Raw genomic sequence first — 10,798 nt, 5'->3', positions numbered from 1 at the left:
CTATTTTGGCACAAATAAGAGATGTGATTTGAAGTACTGGATTTGCATTAGCAGAAAGGGAAAAAAGTAAATACATGTAAAATCTTTGGCACAAATGTTGATGATTTCAGTGTGTTTGCTGTTTTGCGAGTCAAAACTACAGAAAGTATCACAGAAGCCAGAAGGTGTTGACTCCACTGACTTATTTCAAGTATTCAAGATGATTCTGTAACGTTCCTGTCAGAAGTCAGTTCTCTAGACTCCCCCATCAATACTCCCAATTGCCTTTGTGAAGAAATCCACACGCAATGTGGGTGTAATAACTGCATGTTCAATTGCTTTTTCAGTTCTTCAGTTGGAGAATGCTACGGCTCAGCAGTGCACACATTTATCATAACAAACTTGAAAAAAAAAATAAGATGGTAAATAACCAGAATGATCCAAGAACAACTAAGCCAAGTGGTAATGCCAACTAGAGGGATAATTTTCATGGTAGAGTCTCTGGTGAAAATCATGAATATTTATTGTAAGTAGGAGCACCAGAGGAAGAGGGATATGCGGCTTTTATGTCACATTAACCTACACACATATTACAAGATTACATTGTCATCTTTCAGTTGGTAGAGTGGTGAATGACTGAAAAGATGAACATACTGTCAGGTTTGTCATATCGGTCAAAGCAATGCAGCATATTCTGGTTCACTGTAGCAGATGCAAGGAAGTGTGAACTTAAACTAATTGTCCTGGCAGTTCAACTACATTTTGCAGCATCATATTAGCATATTCAATCCATGTACTTTAATTGTTTGGGTTTTTTAAGGAAAAAAGGCACATTTTTATTTAGCATTATTTCCATTATCCTGACTGTATTTTAATTACCTTCCACAACATAAGATGCTGGCCATTGGTCTACTGTAGGCACATACAGTAACATTTTTTTTTCATTTGTACACTGAAAAAAGTGATATTGTCTCCTTTTAAATATAGCATATTATATTTTGGTATATCTTTTCAATTCAAATGAGTAATTCCTGTCTACATATATAATTCGAGTAACTCCAGAATACATTCCCTGCGTTTTAATCCAATTAATTTTAGTTAATTAAATGTAGCTCAAAATGCTTAAGTATGTTTTTCATAGCCTCCTGCTGGGCCATTTTGCGCATGCGTTAGGACAGGCCACCATTTTGCGCGCGGACTGAAGAAGCGGACTCTTTGTGTGCTGCAAGCGGGCTCAAGTTAATCGCACAACTTCATATAAAGGTGGTCTAGCTTCGGTAAGTAAACCTTTTACGGTCGTTTTTGTTTTATTTTTTTACCTCAGTCAAAGCATGTTGACTCTTTAAGACGTGTGCACATGGAGAAAGAAGTCTAAGTAGTTGTACACCTCTGAACTTTGTCATGAATTTGACTTAAGCTAGCTATGTGCTCTATTAGCTACTGCTCTATTAAAAGAGTAATTGTATTGATGCGTTAAAATGTCATATGTTTTTAGCTTAGTTCTTGTGGCACACTCTGTACTAACAAATTATGGAACGAGGCAATTTCTCTGTAGTTAGCTGTAAAGTTCACTGTACAGTCGCCTGCAGTTTTAAGTGGAGAAATCGTCCCTCCCGCCACAACATTGGCATTAAGGAATAGTCGGGCGGGGGAGGGGGCTTCTGAACGCACCTGCACAGTCAGGGGTGCAGTAGGAAATAAGTAGGATTGGCGTTGCACAACGTCTTTTGTGCAGAAAAAAATAATGGTTGTAAACTGTGGAGGAGAATAACTCAGTGGTTGCCAAAAATGTGAGATCAAAAGGCACTGAGAGTGATGTTTGTCAGAACTGAAATTAACTCAGAAAAGAAGTTGCTTCACTTGATAGAGCTGTTGAGTGCAAGACCTGTCAGCGGTCTGGTTTAGCATTTAAAGCCTCGCTACGTGCTTCCAAACCGCTGCATTTAATCTCAGAGAAAACTAACACAGAGAAGTAAAGCAAGTGTGTAAGTTCATCTCTGTATGTTTGCATAGTATTTCCATGTTGAGCTTAACAACCGATGTATGGAGCCACAGCTGGACTGGCTGTCGGAGTTTTGTATTGAGGGGGAAAGGAAGCGATTTGTTTTATACTTCAGCTAGAATGAAAAAAGACACAAAGCTGGAGTTATTCGGTGTCTTCATGCTGAACAGCTAAAACTTCTTCCCTCATTCTCCCCCCTCCCTCTCCTGTTGCTACTTCAATCATGAAACTGATCGATTATCAGCTGATCGGCTTTTCTGTCGCTAGTCTCTCTCATTTGTTAGTCACCCAGTTTGCGCTAGAAAGAGGAAAACGGCAGATAAACAACAGCAGCACGTTTAAGCTTGATAAGCTGTTGCTAGAATTTTTTTAATATTACTTCTAGTATCCGCTTATGTTTTCTGGAGCCACAGCCGTAATAACTGCTGGTCATGATAGTTTGGATATGTGGTGAGAAGGAAACATGAAGGTGAAACCAGGAGAAGTTTTTACTGAATCATTAGAGCTGAACAGGTAATGAAGAAACAGGTTTACATTTTAGGTCACATGAATGAGTTGAAGGGAAGTTATGAACTGTTTCTGAGAGACAAATAACTCCAGGATCCTTTTTTAGGTAGCTGACATCTGGTAACTGTGCAGGGGCGGATCTAGCAAAGTTTTGCCAGGGGCCAGGTAGGGCATTAACAGGGAAAGGGAGACACAAAGACATAATTTTCTTTCTTATTCTCATTTAAAATGTCTAGCTTTTAATAAATAATTATTCTAAATCTTACTACCAAAGTGGTGATCTGGTTAAATGTATAGAGATCCATTATTGTATGTAGTAAATATTAAGTCTAATATATGCCCTAGTAATAGTAGTACATATAGCACTTTTTCCTTTGGGAAGGTACGCTGTCTGCGCTGTCTGCAACTGTATTGAAGAAAAATGTTGAATCAAATTATTATAGAAAAATAATTGATTTCTGTGCATTAAAGTAGATTACGTCAATTAAGCATTATCAGGCGGAGGGTGCGGGGTGGTTTCCTAATATTTTTGCTGGGAGTTGGCAGTCCTATTAGTTAGTTTAATATTTCTATGTACTGTTTAGAATACCTGAATAAGGAGGATGGTGTAAGTTTTTTAGGTTGATCAGTATTGCTGAAGTATAAAATATTTTGGGTGCAGTGTATTTTTTGCATACAGGTATAACAGAATAGCTTTAATGTTTTGTTTTTAAAACTGAGTATGAACTTATACAAAATGCAGCAAAATATTTATAAAAACAGTTTTATTTATTATAAAATACACTATATCGGATTCATATCGGCATCGGCAGATAATCAAATTTATGATATCGGTATCGGACATAAAAAAGTGGTATCGTGCCATCTGTAGTTTGCACAGAGGCACAAGTAAGATTTGTTTTGTTACAAGGGAGTATCATGAAGTAATGCACTAATGGCTTGGAAACGGTAATTGTTTGTCTTTCTAAAGTTTTTTTTTTTTTATTTGTCTTCCTTTTCTGGCAGATTTTCTTCCCCTTATGTGTTACTGTTTATTCAAGAAGATGGTGTTATTTTGGTAAGTACATGCAAATTCCTTACATATTTATCACAACAGTATTTGTCACAGTATTGCAGGGACAAGTTTATCTATCTCATCTTAAGGGTTCTTGTGATTATTAATATTGATATTAATTAATATCAATTAATATATATGATTAAATTTCTTTTATCCAGGACAAAAGAAAAAAAAACTTGCGAAAGTGAAATGAAAAACAGGAATTTAGTTCTTGTGAGTTAAGAGGATGCAGAGCATAGGGTTAGCTGGAGGTGGATCATTCACTGTGGTGATCCCTGAAGGAAACAGCCAAGAGAAAAAGGATCAGATTGCAAAAAAAAATGTGGTTTGTTTGCATACATGAGTCTTTACGGTACCCACAGGACTCCTGAAGTATAAGTACTCTGAAGTTTGCAGAGCAATTTCAGAGATGTTTGGGGCTTACATGGCACGCATGTTTTTAGTTGCACATCTAAATTTTCTCTGCTCTCTGTTGCTGATGGCAGAGTTCTGCCCCGCTGACCTCACAGGGGAGACACTCCCACCAGTGGACAAAGAGCACAGGAAAATGTGTTGCCAACCACCTGAAACAGACAAATATCTGCTTTTTAAAACCCTTTAAACCCGTTAAATGGACTGATGCCATTCATTTCTTCTTTGATTAACAGTAGTAACATCCTTCATGCACTGTATACTAACCCATATGATAATCATGCTTTATGAAGTGATGGCAATTGCATTGTAGCATTTAATGAAGAAATAACAAAATAATCATACCAATGATTAAGCACCAGTCTTCTTTTTTTCTGTGTGTGTGTGTGTGTGTGTGTGTGTGTGTGTGTGTGTGTGTGTGTGTGTGATACAGGTAAATGCTGAATTCCAGTGTATTACAACACTTCAACTGGAGATGACCTTCGCGGCACAGTTAGACAGAATTACACCTCAGTTGATGACAGTTTTCCAGAAGAAGGGCGGTGTTTCTGGGCAGAAACTTGCCCACCACTTGCAGATCATGCAAGAGGTAAATCTGAATATTGCAAATAGGGCTGCTCGATTATGGCAAAAATGATAATCACGATTATTTTCACTGAAATTGAGATCTCGATTATTTGACGATATTTATTTAACCCTTTAAGACCTACCATAGAACCAAGTCCGCCAGAGCTTATATTATTTTTTTACATGTTGTAGTGCCATTTGTGGGAGCATTTCAAGTTGCTATACAACTGTTATAGCCCATATTTTAATAATATGTATGCATTATGTCCATAGTAACTACATAAATTGCAAAAAAGTTGCAATAAACTACAAAAAAATTGAAAATCGGTTTTGTTTTTTTACATATATTTCTACTTGGAGAAATTTAAGAGGTTTATCCCTCAAAACTTTAAATACAAAAAAGTTGCAAAAAATAGTTTACAACAACAGGAAATTTATTTTGAGTGTCTTCATAGTTTTATTTTGGAGATACACCAAAAAACAATCCTATGATGCAAATTTGCAAAGAAAACAGAAGGTGCATCAAAATAAACGATTTCCAGCAGTGCAATTCGAGTTCTAAGCATCCCAGCAACTATTCAGAAAAGTCAAACATGACCAGTATAGGCTTTTAAGGCCTACAAGTAAAAAACTACATTTCCGCGAAAATGACGTCACTTCCGGTTTCGGGGAGGAAATGGCCGACATGTGATAGTTCGTGCTGACGTCTGATTCACTGTGGGAAGTGTTACGAACAGCTGATCGGATCGGCAAAGCGTGTTTCTGGAATATTATGTTTTTGTTCCTGCAAGCGCTTTCTATGCAGTTTTTGCAAAGCTATATGTGGAAGGAAACCATGACCGAGGACAAGCTGATGGCATAAGATGTAAGTACAACTCCTCCGGTTATGCAAAAAAAATTATTGCGCTAGCTTACACGGTTCAGGTTCTACAGGGATTTAAAAATAGTTACACAAAACGGAGTGTGCTGCTCTGACCGGCTTCAATGACTTTAAAAAATAATATAAAATAGTGTGCAACACCACTGAAGTTTTTTTTTTTTTTTAACCTCTCTTTTCAACCAACAGCAGTCACTCTCCTCTCCAAATAACTTCTGCTTAGCTTTCCGAGCTTCCCTCGGGTCCTCTTAATCAGCGGTCTCCAACCTTTTTTGCGCCACGGACCGGTTTATGCCCGACAATATTTTCACGGACTGGCCTTTAAGGTGTCGCGGATAAATGAGGGAGGGGCTAATAATCGGCTCAGTCATTTTTAATGATCGTTGAAAGCCCAGATCGTAATCGTGATTAAAATTTGATTAATTGAGCAGCCCTAATTGCAAATTCTATTTGGATTTCTTTTGTCTTAAGTGGCAGGTCACTGGTGAGTCCAATAAGCCGTTTTAGGTGACCAGCCAAGCAATCTAAATTTTGAAATTTCATATATAAATTTTATTTACTATGTTTGAACTGACATATGATAAAATTTACTTATTGCGAATGTCAGACATTGTTCTTTTTTCCAAATTGGTTTAATCAGCAACTCTCTTTAAACAGGCTGAAAGTGATGTTAAAGTGAAAAGGGAAGCAGTTCTCAGGGCACTTTGCCTCTACCTTGGTGAAGAGGACGGAAGCCTTATTCGGGAGTTCTTTGTAAGTCATTTAAGTCATTGTAAGCAAGTCATCTATACACACACTTTTTAGATAGATATCTGTGTGTGTGTGTGTATTACACACACACACACACACACACACACACACACACACACAACGACTAGATTGGAATTTAATTGTAGAGTTAATTGTTTTTTCTTTTACCTTTTTATTAAATGTTTAGGACATTGAAGGAGATGATATCCAGAGAGACCTGAAGAAGCACACCATGGGCATTTATGTCATCAACAGGGAGGATGGACAAAATGGACATTATGATGACATTGGAATATTTGTTGAAGGGGAGATAGTCATGGACAACATTGGATCTCTGGCCCAAGCTTGTGCATTGATGCTTGAAGTAATCTATGCACTAAACCTAGCCTTCCCCAAGGAATTGAAGGACTATTATGAATTCATTTAGAAAGTGTTGATGGGATTCGATGGTGAAGATCGTGAAGGACCTCAGCCATCCCAACAACAGACTGTTCTCTCTGTTGAGGTCAGGAAAGCGATTCCGCTCCCTGAAGACCAACACAGAGAGACTGAGGAGGAGCTTCTTCCCGCAGGCGATACGGTCTCTCAATCACACCACCACACAGTACTGACCCACACATATAGTTCTTACACACACACTGGACATTCTGGACATTGTTTTTGCACAACACTGGTCACTATATTCTTCATTTCCGGTTAATACTTGTACAGCTGCTGTTATTGTGTATATATTTATTTATATTTAGATTTCTTCATACATTCTTATATAGTTCTATATTGTGTATTGTGTATTTTGTTGTACAGTTATTTTATTTTCAACTTTAATTTATATATTTATCTTTATCTTATTCTTCCCAGTTAAATTTACCCTTCATTCTAATTTGTGTTGTACAGTTATTTCATTTTTAACCTTAATTTATATTTTATTCCTTCCTAGTTAAATTTACCCTTTTTAATTTTTCATATTTATTTCCTATCTTATTCATAGCCTTTTCCTTTTTTGTTCTCTTTAGGTCACGAGCAGTTGTCCAAGCATTTCACTACATATCGTACTGTGTATGACTGTGTACGTGACAAATAAAATTTGAATTTGAATTTGAATTTGAAAAGCTCTCCCCCAAAGTCTTTGGGCTGAAGAACAAAATTGCTACTGGATAGGAAGATTTCTAAAATAACACATCAAGAGAATGCTGTTATGTAAATTACCAATGACTGGTGCTCTTGTGAATAGGAGTGAAACTCTTGTACAACCATCATTTGTTCTGTGTTATGTTTCGATTGAACATTTTAACTTTCAATAATGAATGTTTCACGTGTGGTACATTTGAGTAGCTTGAAGAGCAACTTTGTAATTATTCAGTTATAGCTGCTGCCCTGCGTATAATCAGTGTTAACTCAACCGGATAAAAAAAACAAAAAAAACCATTCATGATTACCACACTGCAGCACACTGGTAACACTTTAAAGACTATTAATTGTTTTGAAGCGAGTATGTTAGGTCAGAAAATATGTAAAACATTCAGAATCTTCAAGGAAGGACTAGAATGGAAAGACAGTGGTCAATAAGCAGTAAGGAAAACACAAGTTTAATTTTAAGTCTAATTACCTTATTAAAATGCAATTTCTAAATATGGATCGCAGAACAGCAAGTCTGAAACTGGTTAGTTTGTGGATGCATCAGTTTCTAATTGTGATACTTTATACTGCTGGTAGTGTTTTATTCTTTTATGTAAGGAGTTTGGTTTTTTTTTCTTTTTTAGAGGAAGAGAAACATTGGTTAACATTTCTCTTGTCTGTTGTTTCTGTTTTGTTTGAATACAGCTTTTTAAAGCTACTAGTTCATAGGCAAAAGTTTTGTAATTTGTATTATACAAATTGCAGCAATTTCCCTTAGAGATTTGGATTCTTATTCTGTTTGCAACAAATTTTGCATTAATAAATGATGTGAAAGAATGTTGTAGTTTTCATTATTGACGTTTTTAAAAACTACAAATCAGGGTAAGCAATATTTTTTAAGTAAACTTAACTTAATTGAAATAGAGAGAAATTAACAATTTGATTGATTTGAATATAAGTTTGGGACATAAGTGTAAAGGAAACAAATTATTCTGGTACATTTAACACGACCTTAGTTGGACTTACTAATAATATTTGACTAAGACGTATCCACAACAGTTAAGTTAAAGTAGCTTAAAAATATATGTTGGTTTTACTCGCTTAAATTAAATTCAGTGTACTTAAAAAATATTTCTGGATTCAAACAAATTTATTTCGTGCAACCACTTGTCATAAAAAAATTGAGTAAATTGAACAAAACATTTTTTTCAGTGTAGGAGTGTTTGTTCTTTTGAAAGTTACATAATTTAATTGCACTTTAAAAGTAAGCTCTTGGGCTTTGTTTTTGGTAGCAGATTAGTGCACGCACCAAGCCAGTCCCACAAGACCAAGTTGTTAATTGTTATATCATTAAATTCTTTTGGTTATTGCTATTTTCCACATTGCTTACAAGTGATTCCAGTTATATTTACTCTGGCTCTCCATACTTTACTGTTTCTGTCAATGGATTCTTAGACAACTAGCTACCAACCAATTCCAGACGCTCAAAATATTTTTTTTTTCCTTTGGGGCAGAATCAAAAGTGCAGAAGTAGTTCAACATGATTGCATTAAAAGTGGAACTTTTACAATGGTCTCATCTGTATGAAGCCATATATCATTTGTTCACACCTTCTGCAATTGAATCGCGCTGCTAAAGTGACTCTCTGTGGTGCCTTGTTGCAGCAGCATTTTCCCATCTGACTTGCAGGGAATGAGCAACGTTATTGCCCTGGCTGGTTCCTCCAGAGGCATGCTAATGGAACTATTTGGCAGCTTGCCTCCAGAGGGAGGAGGGATGGACTTGTTTCACTTGATGTCAGTGTGGGGATCTGGAGGAGAGAAGAGAATTACAGGTTGGCATTGCTTCAATTGGCAGGAAGGGAGCAAAAGAAAAGACACCATGCAATATTTCACCCACTAGAAAGAGCCAAGTGCAGATTATTTGGGGGGATTGTTTTAGTTCAATTATCTTGGGTGGCTTACGGTTTTGCCACCAAGTTGGATCCGTGAACTTCATTCCCCCCGATCAAAAAGACATAAACAGCTCGATTTAAATGCAACTCCACCATCTGTTAAAGGTGAGTCAGGAGTATGAATTTTCACATTTTCCATCACAGTATAGTAACAGTCTGGATTTGTATAGTGATTAAACCATTGAGCACTAATAGCTCACACATATGGTGCTGGCTGGTTGTTAGTACCACTCGGTGTCTTCCCTGGAGTAAACAGCTGTGTGTTGATTACCAGGAACGGCCTTGAAATGACTTGCCAGATTTTTTTTCCCTTCTTGCCGTCACCTTGCCTGATTTGAAACAAGTGTTGACACTTTTTTTCTGAACTGACTTATACTTTTTGTCTTATTTCAATGACTTCAAAATTACAGAATTTGCAATGCCCCCCAGATTATGACTTTCTAAATGAGCCAAGACTAATGCTCGTTCTTACGACTGCTGCCGGACACAAGAGTATTATGTTGGCTAAGTGACGAGACCCCTCTTGTCTACAACTGGCTGTGGCAGTTGTGATGAGAATATTGATGCGTTACCTGTCTGTCTTTCCCTAAAGCACTGGCACTGTGTCTGAATGTAGCTGCATATATTTTCATTTAAAGTGGACCATCTTGAAGTGTGTATGTGTCTTTCCCAAGTACAATTCTCTGTGGTACAAGCTTATAATGACATTATAATCTCTGAGAATACTGATAGTGCTCCAGTAGCTCGCCTCTTTGGTGTAACCTAGGGCTTCAAGCATGAGACTTGAGTGAGCTGAGCGGTGATGCTTGGCAGTCCTAGATGCCTGCAGCTCTCAACCATCTATCAGCTCAGCTTAGGCAGTTTTTGCTGCTCAGCACTGAAGCACAGGCTGACACATACTGCCCTGATGGGAAATTTGGGGACATATAACTCTTATATATGTTAAGTTTTATTACCCAACAGGAAGCATTTTCCTGAAACGGTCTGATATTCTTCTTAGGAAAGTGACACAGTGAATGCTGAAATACTAAAATATCTGTGAGTAGACTTGTGAATACAGTTGACTTCCTGGTGAAATGCCTGTGCTGTAACTAGCTATGGTTCTGGTCCCCTTTTGGAAAGGTTTACCACAGTTTGTGTGAAGTATCATTTCCCTTTTAAGGGGTTTGACAATCAGTCCTAACACTGACTCTCAATCTGCTGGAGTAGGAAGAAAAAAATCGAAGTTCATTACTAAGAGCAACCACAGCCTGAAGAAAATTAAGCCTCGATATCACAGGGAGCCAAGATGAGAGGATTACTAGCCTGTCGGCATGCTTAGACGAAATCAGACAGCCCAGAGAAGCTGACTGTGGCATCAAAAGGTCGTCCTTATTAAAGATTATTATGAAAGGGCTCGAAGATACTGTCAGATGAGTGGATTACTGTGAAAATATAGTTTGAAATGGCAACATGAGCCAAGAAGGTGGAGGAAGGTCAGGGTAGCTGGTTGATCAACAGTGGGGAGTGGATGTCATGTTGGGTGCACACAGCGCCTCTGTCGAATGTGCCCCAAAGGTGCTCCTAAGTATATTTGTC

General features: G+C 37.4%; 1 long non-coding RNA gene across 1 annotated transcript; it reads left to right on the top strand.

The window, feature by feature from the left end:
- The first annotated feature begins 1,147 nt into the window (after window positions 1–1,147).
- Window positions 1,148–6,617, top strand: LOC309714739. The gene is made up of 4 exons (XR_014279010.1): window positions 1,148–1,256; window positions 3,494–3,545; window positions 6,058–6,153; window positions 6,338–6,617. It is a non-coding gene; the product is annotated as an uncharacterized lncRNA (long non-coding RNA).
- The last annotated feature ends 4,181 nt before the right edge of the window (window positions 6,618–10,798 follow it).

Source organism: Aulonocara stuartgranti (genome assembly GCF_965226115.1).
Source record: "Aulonocara stuartgranti genome assembly, chromosome: 9".
In the NCBI taxonomy this organism is placed as follows: Eukaryota; Metazoa; Chordata; class Actinopteri; order Cichliformes; family Cichlidae; genus Aulonocara; species Aulonocara stuartgranti.
The sequence above is the reverse complement of the archived record's forward strand: the minus strand, read 5'-3'. Positions and strand labels throughout refer to the sequence as shown.